General features: G+C 47.6%; 1 protein-coding gene across 3 annotated transcripts in view; it reads left to right on the top strand.

The window, feature by feature from the left end:
• Positions 1-13,316, top strand: part of GPR146 (G protein-coupled receptor 146) — a 373,395-nt gene that overhangs the window by 198,530 nt on the left and 161,549 nt on the right. Inside the window, exon 1 of one of the 3 annotated variants that reach the window (XM_069647216.1) lies at positions 6,996-7,197. The exons of the other annotated variants lie outside the window; for them this stretch is intronic. The gene's annotated coding sequence lies outside the window, so the exon portion shown is untranslated. Of the gene's footprint in view, positions 1-6,995; positions 7,198-13,316 lie in introns of those variants that run through there. 3 annotated transcript variants of the gene reach the window in all.

Genomic DNA, 13,316 nt, shown 5'->3' with positions numbered 1-13,316 from the left:
GTCCGAATTTAACGGTGCCGGTAAAACCATCCCGGCACTGTTTCCGGACCGGCTAAATACGAGTTCTGAGGCCGGTGGTGTTACATCCGCCAGGTCTGACCTGGCGGGCGTAACATACCCGCCGCAGACGGACGTGGAAACACTGGCACAATTACCGCAGGATGCCGGTGTTTCCATCGGACTCCAGAGGAATGGGGAGTAACGGAATTCCGGCTCTGGAATTACCAGATCACTGGGGCTGTAAATCCCTGGTAATTCCGGAAAGTCCGGAGCCGGTAATTCATTCCGGGTCTGGCGGTAACCTGATGGTTTTTCCGGCACGGTTACTGCCGGACTCGAAATGAGGCCCATTATCATGTTATGTTAAAGGATATTTATACCACGCACTCTCACCACCGGAGTGGTTCCCTGGTGCTCTGGCGAATCTGAAAGGTAAGAGGGTAGGGTAAGTTAGTAGGACTGAGCGGGAGAAAGCGCAAGAGAGCTGTGATGTGCTAATGGTAGCTTCAGTCTGGTTTACACCGTTTGCTGAATGTAGTTGTCATGTGATTTCTGAAGCAGGCATCACAATTTTCTTGTGCAATGGCAAAACCTTTACATTGCCCTCAGGTATCTTGGATGCCAGTCTCAAAAATGCCATGTTAGTGTCATCCGTATAAAGCAAATTCTCATGCTGGTTTCCACCCTCCTCTCAGAAAATTGTTGTCCTAATATCAATGCTGGGCCACTCTTGCTGCAGTAGAAATCATTTCCATGTTGGTATATACTGCCAGGCAAAATTGTGATGCAAATCCAGGCCAGTGTTACACCAGTAAACATCCTGCTAGCATGATAATATGCTTCTCCGAGCAACACAATTGCATGTATTATCATATATTTTACTGGAGTAAGACTGGCTTGGCTTTTTAAAAAATTATTATTCAATTTTCTATGAAAATGCAGATGCATTTACACTGCACACAAAGAATGGTAATGCAATGCCTGTGTTGCCTCCGTTAAGCACATTTTTAATGTGACGCCTACATTACACTCGGACCAGCTATCTTGTTTACACCATGTCACAAACATTTCCCATATTTTAAGTCACATCCTACTGCCTTCTTATTTTCCCATTGCACTATAATTGCCCATATATGCCCTTTTCCCTTGGAAACTTTCTTGGCTACTCTCAGTGATTCTAGAACTGCCATTTTCCACATCACACTGACCCTGACAATCACTTTACCACAACTACCTAATTGGCAACTAATTGCCCCAGTTACTCTCATTGTCACTAAAACTGGCCCATGGCACATCCTATTACCATCAACTTGCCAGGTGCCACTCTCTTTGCACCAGACCTGTGCCATCAGTCCTGGATTTGTTCCTTGTTGGATCCGCTGTCCCAATTTTCCCCTGCTCCCTGTCCTTGTTCCCAGAACTGCCCCATTGCCCCTGCTTTGCCCACATCACTTATTGCCACCAGAACTGCCCCATTACACACAATTTGGTTCATGCAAGTCTGACTGCCACAATTGTTCCCTGATTTGTCCTAGATCACCCCTGTGGCTCCCTGGACTTTCCCGTGCAGTTCATTCCTGCTGTCTTCCTCTAGTAATTCACACACGCATGCTCAAAATCCCTCACACGCCCACGGAGAGCAGATACACACACAAACACACTTTTTAAATGTACATTTCTATTCGCCCTTCCCTATTATTTGCATGCCGCCTCCTGGCTTGGCTCCTGTGACATGCGGAAACAGGAATCAGATTTTGAGATCTCAATCGTCTCTCACACAATTTGTTTTGCCTCTTTTGTGAACCATAGGGGCTTTCAGGACAGCAGGGCTCACAGCTCCAGGCATACACTGTTCTGTAAATTCAGAATAATTGTTTCTTCAGTGCCCTGGAGGTCTTCTGTGGACGCTGGCAGGGAGAACTTTGAACCCTGCACACATGGGAGCATACAAGCATGCCCTGCATAGCACTCTGCCAGCCAGGCTGAGAGATGATCACTTCAATAATTTTCAGGACGAATGAGGGAAGCATTCTGCTTTTACATCTTTGGCCCCTACAAAATGGATGGCAGGGAGCCACTCATTGTGGATGGGCTGTGACAGCGCCAAGTCAGCAACAGATGAGTCGGGCCCAAGTTCCATGATTCAAGGGTTTTTATTACAGCAAACAGAAAACCAGGGGATTAGTTTGCACAGAGGTCAGCTGGTGGGACACAAAGAAGACACGATCAAAGCATGGTTCTATATAGGATCGTTTCCATGTGCTTATATCCCCGCAAAAATATCGCCATACAAGAATGGCACCTTTTTATGCTGCAATATTAACCCATGGAACCTGCGGGGTACACCCTTGCAACACTCATATTTCTTTTTAAGGGAGCGCGGAACACCCCCGCAACCCCTGCTCCCATTTACCCCATAAAGTATACCCACCAATAATATCGCCTATGCCGTTTCCCAATGACCATATATATGGCGATATTATTGGTGAGGATAATATACCTGATACCTATAGGATCCCGGTCTTCAGTCCTTTCCTCTCTTCGTTAATTGCTGCCTTCCTGATAGGAAATGAAAATAACTCTGTCTTTAAGGTTCTTTTCTTGGCTGTTGAGGTTGTTTGTTTGTCTTTCTTTGTAGTTGTCAGGGTGTTGTTCTATTCAGCCAAAACCTGCACCACCACCTATCCTGCTGTGTGCCAGCTAAACGTGGGCCAGACATCAGATACTTTAAACTCCTTTGCGAGATTGAGTTGGGCCCTGGGCTTCTGAGGCCGAACCTCTTGGTAGTGTTGCCAAGTGCCCTACCTCGTTTTAGGGGTTGGGGATGGAGAGAGCCAGGGTGCCAGGTGTGACCCCCATTATCTGATGCAAGGGCCATGGGTAGTGCAGAGTGGATTCTCAGAGCAGCTCCATCTGTAAGCTTAGAAGGGACTGGGCAGCCTGGTCAACATGGCTCCTTTAAGGAGTTTTGGGCTGCTGGCAGGGGTATAGAGACGAGCATGAGGAAGGAGCGCACCACCACAAGCCAGGACACGTGCAGACTGAAAATCTGCTGCTGCAAAAAAGGAAAGGACCAGAAAACAAGCCTTCTCGGCCTATGCCCCAAGACTATGGAACCTCCTACCCATCACCTTCAGGCTCGCCCTCAGTCTCCTACAATTCAGAAAAGAACTGAAGACACACCTCTTCAATGAGTCTCTCCTCCTCAACAACTAGGCCATCATGTCACCCCCTGACAACAACAACAAACCCGATCGACAGTGGGGGTAGGATACAGAGGGGTACAGAGGGAGTTACAGCTCTCAATTCGGCCTGTAAATGTTGTGTGACGGTGTCAATACAGTATGCATGTGAATGGTGTGAGCATGTCTGTCTGGGTCTCCTCTCACTCATCATGTGTTATTGACAGCATTTTGAGTGAAATTCCACCAGCAGTGTCCTGTTATTGTCCTGGGGCACTAGCCCTGTGAGCTGCTTCCCTAAGCGGTGGCATGACAATGGAACAGAAATCACAGAGACAGAGGGAGAGAGAGAGAGAGGGAGAGAGAGAGAGAGAGAGAGAGTGTGTGTGTGTGTGTGAGATTCTTTCCATTATGCCAACTTCGTGCTATAGGACACCAGCAGGGTGACATTCTCCACCAATCAATGCTCAGACATATAATCCTACAACAACATTGTTTTGGCAGACAATATTATTTGGATTATTTGGCTTTTGAACCCAAAATAAATGTTGTTGCTTACTGTTACAGGTGTCCAGCAATGTAGAAACATATTCCTGAGTTGTATTTCCTTATTCAGAGAAACATCATTCAAATGCTGATTCTACCTTTTTTTTTACATAAGGCAACCAATCTTTAGGGCACCATTCAAAACCTGCTTCAGGTCTAACATGGCCACTGATCACGTTAAAAGCTCCCTCACTACAACTACATTGATATCATGAAAGATGTTAAGAAAATGTTGGTCCCTGAAATTCCCTGCTGTAAGATCTCAAACCTTTGGAAGTTTGATCTTGCAGTAAAAATTGACGCGTCTGGCAGTAACCTTGCCGGTGCTACCGGCGGGTTGCCACCAGACCTGTAAAAAAATACTGTTGCCTGACTCCCCAGTGCCACTGGGCTATTCCAAGTCTGGCGGCCAGGATGTCAGGCGCCGGTAATTTCATTAATCCCCATTCCTATAGAGTCCCGTAGGACTCTATGGGACTCGGGACACGGAAGCACCGGCACCGTTGTTATTCCGTGACGGGTCTGCCTACCGTGGCCACTGTGCCCAGCAGGGTCAGACCTGTCGGGCATAGCGGCTTTGGCAGGCAGACCTGTAATATGCCGGTCCGGAAACAACGGTGGAGGTAAGCTTACCGGCACACTTGTTTCCGGACCAGCAGGGTCAGAATGAGCCCCATTGTCTAACGCTGTTTTGATGAAAACTTGTTCACAGTCAGCTTCAAATATCATGGCATAATTGAGAAATCTGCAACTTGTTTGACGCATTAACGTTTTTTAAAACTGCCCTTATTGCTGGGGTTTTCTTTTAAGATGTATTAACCATTTGCGTTTATTGGAGCTTTGAGGCTTTGGCTCTCGGCTGGCCTTTCTTTATGTTGGTTTGAATATGGGTTGGTTTGTGTCTGTAGCAAAGCCCCCAAGGTGTCCCACCCAGATTTTAAGTGTCTCCCACACCCCTGCCCAGCCTCATGTCCCCACTTCCTCTTTCGCCTATACACCATCACCCGTTGTATGTATTTTTCAGCACACACCTAATGAGGAACAATGCGAACAGTAGGGTTGTCACGTTTCCTTTCCTGATTTGTAGAAACACTCTGTTCCCCAAGTCAAATAAATACACAAAAATGCAACAGATAAGACAGCAGGCTCTTAACATCGCTACTTCTCAGTTTTGAGACAAGGTATCCAGAGGCGCGTGAAATGTAGCTGGGGAGACTTGACTGAAGTGCTTTGTCTAGCCTGGTGACAGTCTGTGTCTGGTTGTGTCTGTAGTCTCCTGTGAGGCTGCAAAGAGTTTGCTCGTCGTCAACTTTTTCTCGGGAAATATGTTCGCTTCACGGGAGGTTTCGCCTATTTATTTATTTATTTATTTTATTTCAGAGAAAGGTAGGCATCCAGCCACTTTCTACCTCGGGGCGGCGGGACTTCTGAAAAGACAACTCGTTTTCAACGAAGTGTGCTACGTAGGTAAAGCTACAAGCATCCCCTGGAGTGGTTACGACTACACCTGACAGGTTTGTGCTGCACATAGTCTTAAAGGTTTATTTACCGGCTGTGTGAGGTGGACTCGTTGGAGTTTATAATTCACGCGGGAATGTCCTAGATGTATTTACGCTGGCGCTGACGGCCTTGTTAAGAGCAGCCCTCGCGCGACTTGTGGGACTGCCGCCCCCCCCCCCCCCCCGCCCGTAAACACCCAGAGACAATCCGAGTCCGAGCCCTGCAATTCATAGCACAGACAGACTGTTTAATGACAGCCCTCCCCGGCTAATTCTTGGGTTACACAAGAGCACAACAGCGCCTGCGGCTGAAAAAAGACACGGCCTTCAACAGGTGCTTCACTGGCGCAGCACCGCAGCTAAATAATTGCGATTCAAGATGGCAGATCAGCGACAAGAAATGCCAGCGTGCAAGAGCTTCTGGAAAGATAACCATGGGACCGTGTTGGTGTAGCTGCCCCAAGCGCCTAAACGTGCACAATAGCTGAACAGTGCGTGCTGCTCTGTGTGATACACTGGCCTAGTCCTGGCTTTAATTTAGCCATGCAACGTTAATTTGCAGACAACGGTTTTTAAAACTCAGCATTTGCTCACACTAAGCATGAAAGTGCAAGCTTAGAAAGAAAAGTATTACTTTAAACGTTGTGACGGGCTAAAGGGGTCACTCGCAGATGCAGCAGCTTTGTGTATGAAAAGAAAACCTGCCAAGTGCAGGCATCGGACAATGTGGGCCTGATCTATAAAAGGCTTTTACAGTGGCGCGCAATCCCATTGAAAGACGCTTCCCAAGTCAGGCCATAAGAGTGCTTTCACTTTTAGCAGAAATGGGGTGAATATCAAACAGTGTCTGTGGTCCCAGAGGAGTGCATATTTTGGGTCAGAAATAGGTCCCGGCGTATGGTCCAGAAAGCAGAGCAGATCACAAGCCGACATCTTAGACCAGGGAGGGAGGGAGGGAGGGAGGCCTCCAGCCACCTTTCCAATGAAAAGCAGCACTTCCCAAAATAAAAAGCATACATACATGCAGTGCATGCGGGCCATCTTTTGGAGGACACGCAAGAGGGCTATTTATCAGAAAAATGGGGTGTGTCCCCCTTACCATGCTTTGAACTTGGGGATTTAAAAAAGGTAATGTTTGTAACAAGATATTCAGAAACATTATTATTGTCTGAAACACGAAAGTGCCTCCCTCCAAATAGGTATGTGTGCTCTGCACGCATGGGCTTATGTTGCAGGAACGGGGGAGCGGTTGTTTAGTAGTTGGGGGACTGTTTGGAGTCATGTAAATGAAATGGCATTTGTCCATTGTGTGCTGACTTATTTTAAGGGTGGGCGTTTAGTATCTATAACAAAAGTGGTTCTCCCGGTGGTGTTTATTTGCTATTGTTAGGTTGTGTGAAGAAAACGGGGGTGGGGTGGGGGGGATGTCAAGATGCAACAATGCCCTTTATTCCCCTCTGGTGCTTCCTCTGTATGCCCGCCCCTCCTCCGCGCCCACATGCATGCTAAAACTACAAACGGTCGCGAATGCCTGCGCTTGTAAGCCGCCCTCCAAGCCTAGGGGGCGGCGAGCAGGCCCCACGATTAATGCCCCTTAACCCCCCTGTCACAATCACTTAGAGCCACGGTCGCCGAGGGCTTGCCCCTGTCGCAGGCCGCTCGGCCAATCCGGAGTGGCGGCGGCTGGGGCTTAACAGGTTTATGTGTGTGTGCATGTGGCTGGGGGGGGGGGGGAGAGAGCAGGGGCGTCGGTCACGTGTGTACACAGAGTTCAGTGCCACGGAGAGCGCCGAGGGAGGGCCGCTCACTTTTTTTGTAAGCCTGGCTATTGTTTACCTACAGACAGAAATCGGATCCCCTGCTTTACTTTTAATGTGATTAAAGTTACGGCTCAGGAGAGTGAAATGCGTCTCTCGGATCCAGAGGAGCCCAGGAGGGACTACGAATCCCCACCGAGCGTCGCTTACCGGGTGAGTTGCGAACGCACGACTTGGTTTTGTACAAGGCATGTGTTTTGCATAGCGCGCAGAGGCCGCCGCAGGTTCTAGGCGCACCAGATTGGGAAATGGGTCAGTAATCGATAAACAGGCAGATGCCGCTTCTGTCAGTGGGGAGTCGCACTCCTTTTATTCCATTGAAAGAGTGTTATATTCTCTTAAACACAATTTAAATTCCCATCAAACAGCACAAGGCAATTATCGTTAAACGTTTAACTTAAAACCTTTCAAATGTAAAGGCCTTTGCGTCGGTTTTCGGGAATAAAGCACACTGTTAGATAGGTGGGCTTCTGAAAGGGGCGCTGAAACACAAGAATGAGTGGAATTGTTATGGAGTTTTGGAAGCATTGCGTTTTGACTGCAAAGTCCTTCCTTCAGACGTTTGGTGTTACCGGCTCAAAACCCCTGCCCCCATTAGTAGAGGGGCTGGCGAAAGCCTCTCACTTTTTGTTCAGCTCAACAATAATCAACAACCGTCACTGCCAACAATGACGAATCTCCGGTCCGCGGACTTCAGCCTGCACTGGTCTCTGAGTCCACAATACGCGTTTCCATCTCGGTGAGTGGAGATTATGCGCCAGCGGGGCAGGTATGGGAAGGCTGCTGCCATCGTCACGTAGGTCAGGATGTTTGGAAAGATGTGTACCCATTTTCAAGTACTATACTGTAGCACTCCTTCAGCCTGATTCATGGAATTATTTGCGTGAAAATTGCAGATTTGCGCACCTTTCTGCCCGAAAATCCCGTTGGAAGTATGCGGATTTCCGGGCAGAAAGGCACGCAGATCTGCGTTTTTCACGCAAATAATTCCATGAATCAGGCTATTTATGTCACCCAAAAAAAAGCAAATCAGTTTAAAACAGCGATTGCATGTCTTAGTGGTTATTTGATGGTATGTATTTCGACTGAGGAAATTAGATCACTCACCTTTTTTTAAGATGCGTAAACCCAAAATAAGCAGCACCGTGTGGGCGGGAGACGGCGGGAAGAGGGATGTGGGCATGGCAGCCAGGTTGAGCCTCGCTCTTTCTCCTCAAGGATCCGAATCAGGTGCAGCTGCGCCGGGCAACTACAGGAGAAGGGAGACTTGGCGACTTGCATAAAAGCAGGCCGCATTCTGGGAACACAAGAATGACCACAGAAGGTAATGTTTGGAATAGGTCTGTTACAGGGATTCAAGCATGACCCCCCACTGAGTAATGTTCCCTACTCATTTCATGTGTCGCAATGGTCACCCTGTTAATCACAACCAATATATCCTCATCTTGGACAATGCTTGTTTATGGACGTGACGCTGGGGCGATTCCACTTGAGTGCAGATCCCCTTAAGCACAGAAATCCCTTGGGCTACACAAGGGGGACCGACTTTGTGCATTCAGCTCAGGATAGGGGCCGGAATGGCACTCCGGCAAGACAAATCTCCGGCTTGTTCTGGCACAATGTCTCCACTGTAAATAAGGCTCTAGTGTTGACCGAGCCCATGTAGCTCTCCCCTCAGCATCTTCTTGTATAGCTACACACACAATGCCCAGATGTTAATCCCTTGTGGATCGGGCCTCTGGATGATGCGCCCCTGGGTGGGCAGGGCTAGTTTGTGCCATTTTTTCTTTTTTGTACCAGGAGGTAATGATGTGAATAGGGTGCATCAACAACCTATTGTTAATAAATGCGCTCCGCCCGTCGTTGGCGCATTTAATAACAAAGGGGCACCTGCCGTGCCTTCTGCCACTACGCCAGCTCAGCGGAGCCCTTGAAAGACTCCCCCGAGCTAGCACGGTGGGGGGGGTAATGGCGCCCTTTTGTTATTAAATGCGCCCGCGGCGGTGGGGCGCATTTAATAACAATAGGGTGCTGACAACAGCACCCTATTGTTATTAACTGTCCCCAAAGTGGCGGGCGGATTTAATAGCAAAAGACCACCTGCTGCGCCTTCTCTCACAACGCCAGCTCAGGGGAGCCCTTGAAAGATTCCTCCGAGCGGGTGTGGCGGAGGTTATTGGTGCCCTCAGGGGGCGTGGCGCCCCTGGCGGTCGCCTGGCCCGCCCTCCCATAAGGCCGGCTTTGATGTTGCTCATGAATTAAAACACTCTCTATCGGCTGCTGTTGACTGGATGGTGGCCATACTGGCGTTATTCTGCTACTCAGCGACCACCTGAAGATCTGGGGACCTTGTTTCTGGCTTGCCTCTTTGGGGTCCTTGCCCATAATCTGACCATGCTGTTCAAATCTGGATGTTAAACTAGATTAGACCCCATAGGGCTTATTTTGGTGAGGGGTGTGAAGCAAGAAACATGAGTTGAAGCCTAACGTTTTTACTCATGTTTCTTAAGTCATGCCCCATATTCCTGCATTTGTATGGCAGAGGGGAGGGCAGACCCCAACTTGTGTTTCCACCGCTCTCATCCGGTCCGCCATACAAATACTCCCAGCATTTGCTGCAGCATGGATTTTCATGCCGGCACAAATGCAAATGCTGTGGATCCCTATGGGTTCAGCCGGCTTTATGCATCAGCAAACATCAGACAGATCCCATCGGGATACAGCGTAAACCTTGCCTTCCATGCATACATGGCAAGCATCGTTTTCTCAATTTGCACGTCAGAGTGCCAAAGTGCAGGGCAAAAGCCAGAATACACATTTGTACGCTAGCTTTTGCCCTGCACTCCACCATCTAAATGACCAACATTCGGCAGCGGGGGACCCACCTACGTGTATGTTTACATGTAACGGGTCCCTGCCGCCGAATAACTTGGAGTGACAAAATGAGCTACCGTGTTCTTAGACCCATATTTCCTTTTCAGACTTAGTTTATTGCTTTTCCTGAGGCCCTGCCATTGTTCAGTCTAGATCAGACCACAGTGATGAATCTACCTTTGCTTCACTGACTGCCGTCTTAAACTGCGTCAACGTATTCCGAATGTAGCAGCCCGACTTCTCAACAATGCAGGTCCTCTCCTCCCATATGAACAGGACACGCATGCTCTTCCGGCAAGGGGTCCGTCGTTACTTTCCCCCTGGTTTATCCATCACCTGCCAACTAGAACTCTCTGGTCTTTGGTTGGTAGGTGATGCCCGGTAAACTGTTATTGAAGGTGCCTCATGTCTGTAGGAGCCAGAAAGGTTGATGTTCCCTCTCCCGCTTTTAACAGGATCACTCTACTTGCTGCTTCTATTGTAATCACTATATACCCTAAGAAAAGTAAACATAAATATATCTCCACAATCTAATTCCTCTCCGAATGGGGAGTATTAGAACCAGTGTGGGGTTCCCGCACCCGTTGCAGTGCTTTTCTGCATCAATGTGGACAGTCTCCATTCTGCAGAGTATGCAGATTCCAATATCCCGGAATCAGGTGATTTGCATGCATTATTGCTGGGTTTATTAGACCCGGAAAAAAACAGATGCAATATGCACACTTCAATGGTTGCAGGGCAGTCGCTTTGCTCATATGCGCTGCGACACAAGGACACAGCAGAGATGACCCATAATTGCTGCATACATGTTGTGATGGGTGGGTAACCTAGGGTCAATTCTAGGTTTCTGCACCCTTCGCATCACACATGCAGTGATTCTCTGTTGTGTCTCTGTGGTGTGCAGATAATAACTTGATGGCTGCGATTAAGCATTACTGTTGCTTAGTCCGCCGGGTTGTCTCTCCCAGTTGCCATTGTCAATTTGAATCACCCTGAAAGTAATATGAATGTGTAAAGCAAAACAAAGTACATTGAATCCCTCCATGTGTCCGTGGTCCTGCTCTTCTAACATCGGCCGCATACCTAATCACGCAAGTTCTGAGCAGAGTGAGGGACACATAGGTTTTAATGCATCCACAGCTGATCCAGGGATGTTATGTTATGTTATCAGAATTTATTAAGCGCACGTACACCGAAGGCATCATGGTGCTAGTGGCAGCTAGCAGAAACATAAACAGAGTGGAGAGCCATTAGAATAATTTTTTTTTCAATTTACGTTGAAAGCAGAAATGATCAGCAGTGCTCCACAGAGCATGCAGAAGTTTGTTCCAGGCATTAGCGGCTACTGTAGAAAAGGCACAACCACCTGACCGAGCCAGCCTGTGCCGGGGAACAACAAGAAGAAGAGCTGTTTGAGAGCGTAGGGTTGGCGGGGTGGGGTGTAGTGCACAAATTTAGCTTGAAGATACTCAGCGCCAATGCTGTAGAAAGCTCGGCGGACCATACACATAGATTTAAACATGACACAGGCCTCTACGGGGAGCCAGTGCAGTTGCCTCAGTAGCGGGGACATATGAGTGACTTCTGCCACTACGCCAGCGAGGACGGGCGGAAGATAGATCTGGCAGCTGCATTTTGAAGGATCTGCAGACGTTTCGTTAAATAAAGAGGTTGGCCCAGATAAAGTGAGTTACAATAATCCAAGCTACTTAATACCAAGGTAGCCACCACAGGGGCCTGGCAGGCTGTAGGGATAAAAGGGAGTACCTTTCGTAAGACCCGAAGTTTGAAATGGCCATCCCTGCATACTGCCGCCACCTGTTCTTCCATGGCCAGGGAGGCAGAGAGTTTAACCCCTAGATTTCTGACCGTTGATACTGGCGTGGGGAGAGAGTCTAGGGAGAGTGGATGAGTGTTGGTAACAGAAGGGAGATTTATTGGATAAAGAGTTGTATGTGTTATTACAGTTGGATACATCTCTTTGCTACGGGAAGTATAAAACCCGAAGTAGATGCGAGTATAGTTACAACGTGGATCCGGGCGTTGAGGGGAAGACAATCGAATCTTCCAATTTAGCAGTATCAAAGGAGGAAGGAAACAAGACATAGAAGATACAATTGAATCTCATGGAAAATACTGAGGATAGCTTTCTAAGTTTAATTTAGAAGCATAAAGCCTGTCGGTACCTCTCCTGAAGAACCATAGGAACCACTATGGGGAAACATGTGTTGAGAGATAATTGAACAAGTGTATGACTAAGTCATTGAAAAAAGTAAATTGTATAAAACAAATACAATACAACTGGAGAAAAAGTGTATAAAACCAATACAAAAGTAACTGAAGAAAGTTAACTGTATGAAATTATTACAACAACTGAACTGAAGTTAAACTAAACAGAAAAAAGTACAAAATCAAGCACACATGTGGTTTTTGAAGTCAAATTTTCAATTTTGAATTGTTAGCACACAGTCCAAAGGTGCCAGACAAAATGTGAGCATCTCTTTGCTCTGTTTTATTCCAACTCTTGGGAGCAGCTTGTTTGGCGGACATCAGACCTTTCATGGAATTAGGCTAGATATTTTGATTATAAACACTGTAATCCTGCTTGCCCCCTTTGACCAGCAGATGCTAGACTCCTTACTTTACCACGTTTTAAGCTGGCGTGACCAGGCAGAAGAGCATTTTCAGTACGAGCTGCAATGTTATGCTGAGGGCTATACAGGTTCATTGCACCCTTAGCCAGACCCGTAATAACTGGATATTTTCCTTATAGTCACAACTCCCAAACTACCTCAATGTTGAGATGGTCAACTTTAGTGCCAAGAGGCTTCTGAAACAGTATATGTTGGGCCCTACGACACATAATATCCCCTGACCTAGGGATGCAAGGTTTTGCAGTGAAGTGATTGACAGCTTGGGGCAGGTGTCAGGTCCATGGATTGTGCATCAGGCCAAATCAGGGCTCGCTGATGCGTGCATTCTGGGAGAAGTGGATAAGCATTAGGCGTGTGGGTTGGCCTGACCTATATCCGTCACAAACAGTGGCGATTCATGCAAGAGGTCCTTTCTCTTTTGGAGTAGATCTTTAACTTCTTCTTAGAGTGCAAATCAAAACATGTCATTGCTACGTACGCTATAGGATGCAGCCTGTGAAATGGATGACCCGTCATTTTAATAGTGAGGCTGATCTCCAACGCACATCTACAAAAGCCATGCTATTAAATCTTAAGGCAGTAGAATTATTTGACTGATTATTCATTGTCACTACATTTCTGCAAGACTTGTAGACCTCTGGAAATGGAGAATACCCATTTTGGCACACCCATCACTAGGGCATGAGGGATACATCCCCTAGGGAAGCTTGAGCTGGCCTAACCAGTGGGTGGGGGCGGGGCAGC

Source organism: Ambystoma mexicanum, chromosome 2q (genome assembly GCF_040938575.1).
Source record: "Ambystoma mexicanum isolate Mex_15411 chromosome 2q, UKY_AmexF1_1, whole genome shotgun sequence".
Classification (NCBI taxonomy): Eukaryota; Metazoa; Chordata; class Amphibia; order Caudata; family Ambystomatidae; genus Ambystoma; species Ambystoma mexicanum.
This window is presented reverse-complemented; position numbering and strand designations above follow the sequence as displayed.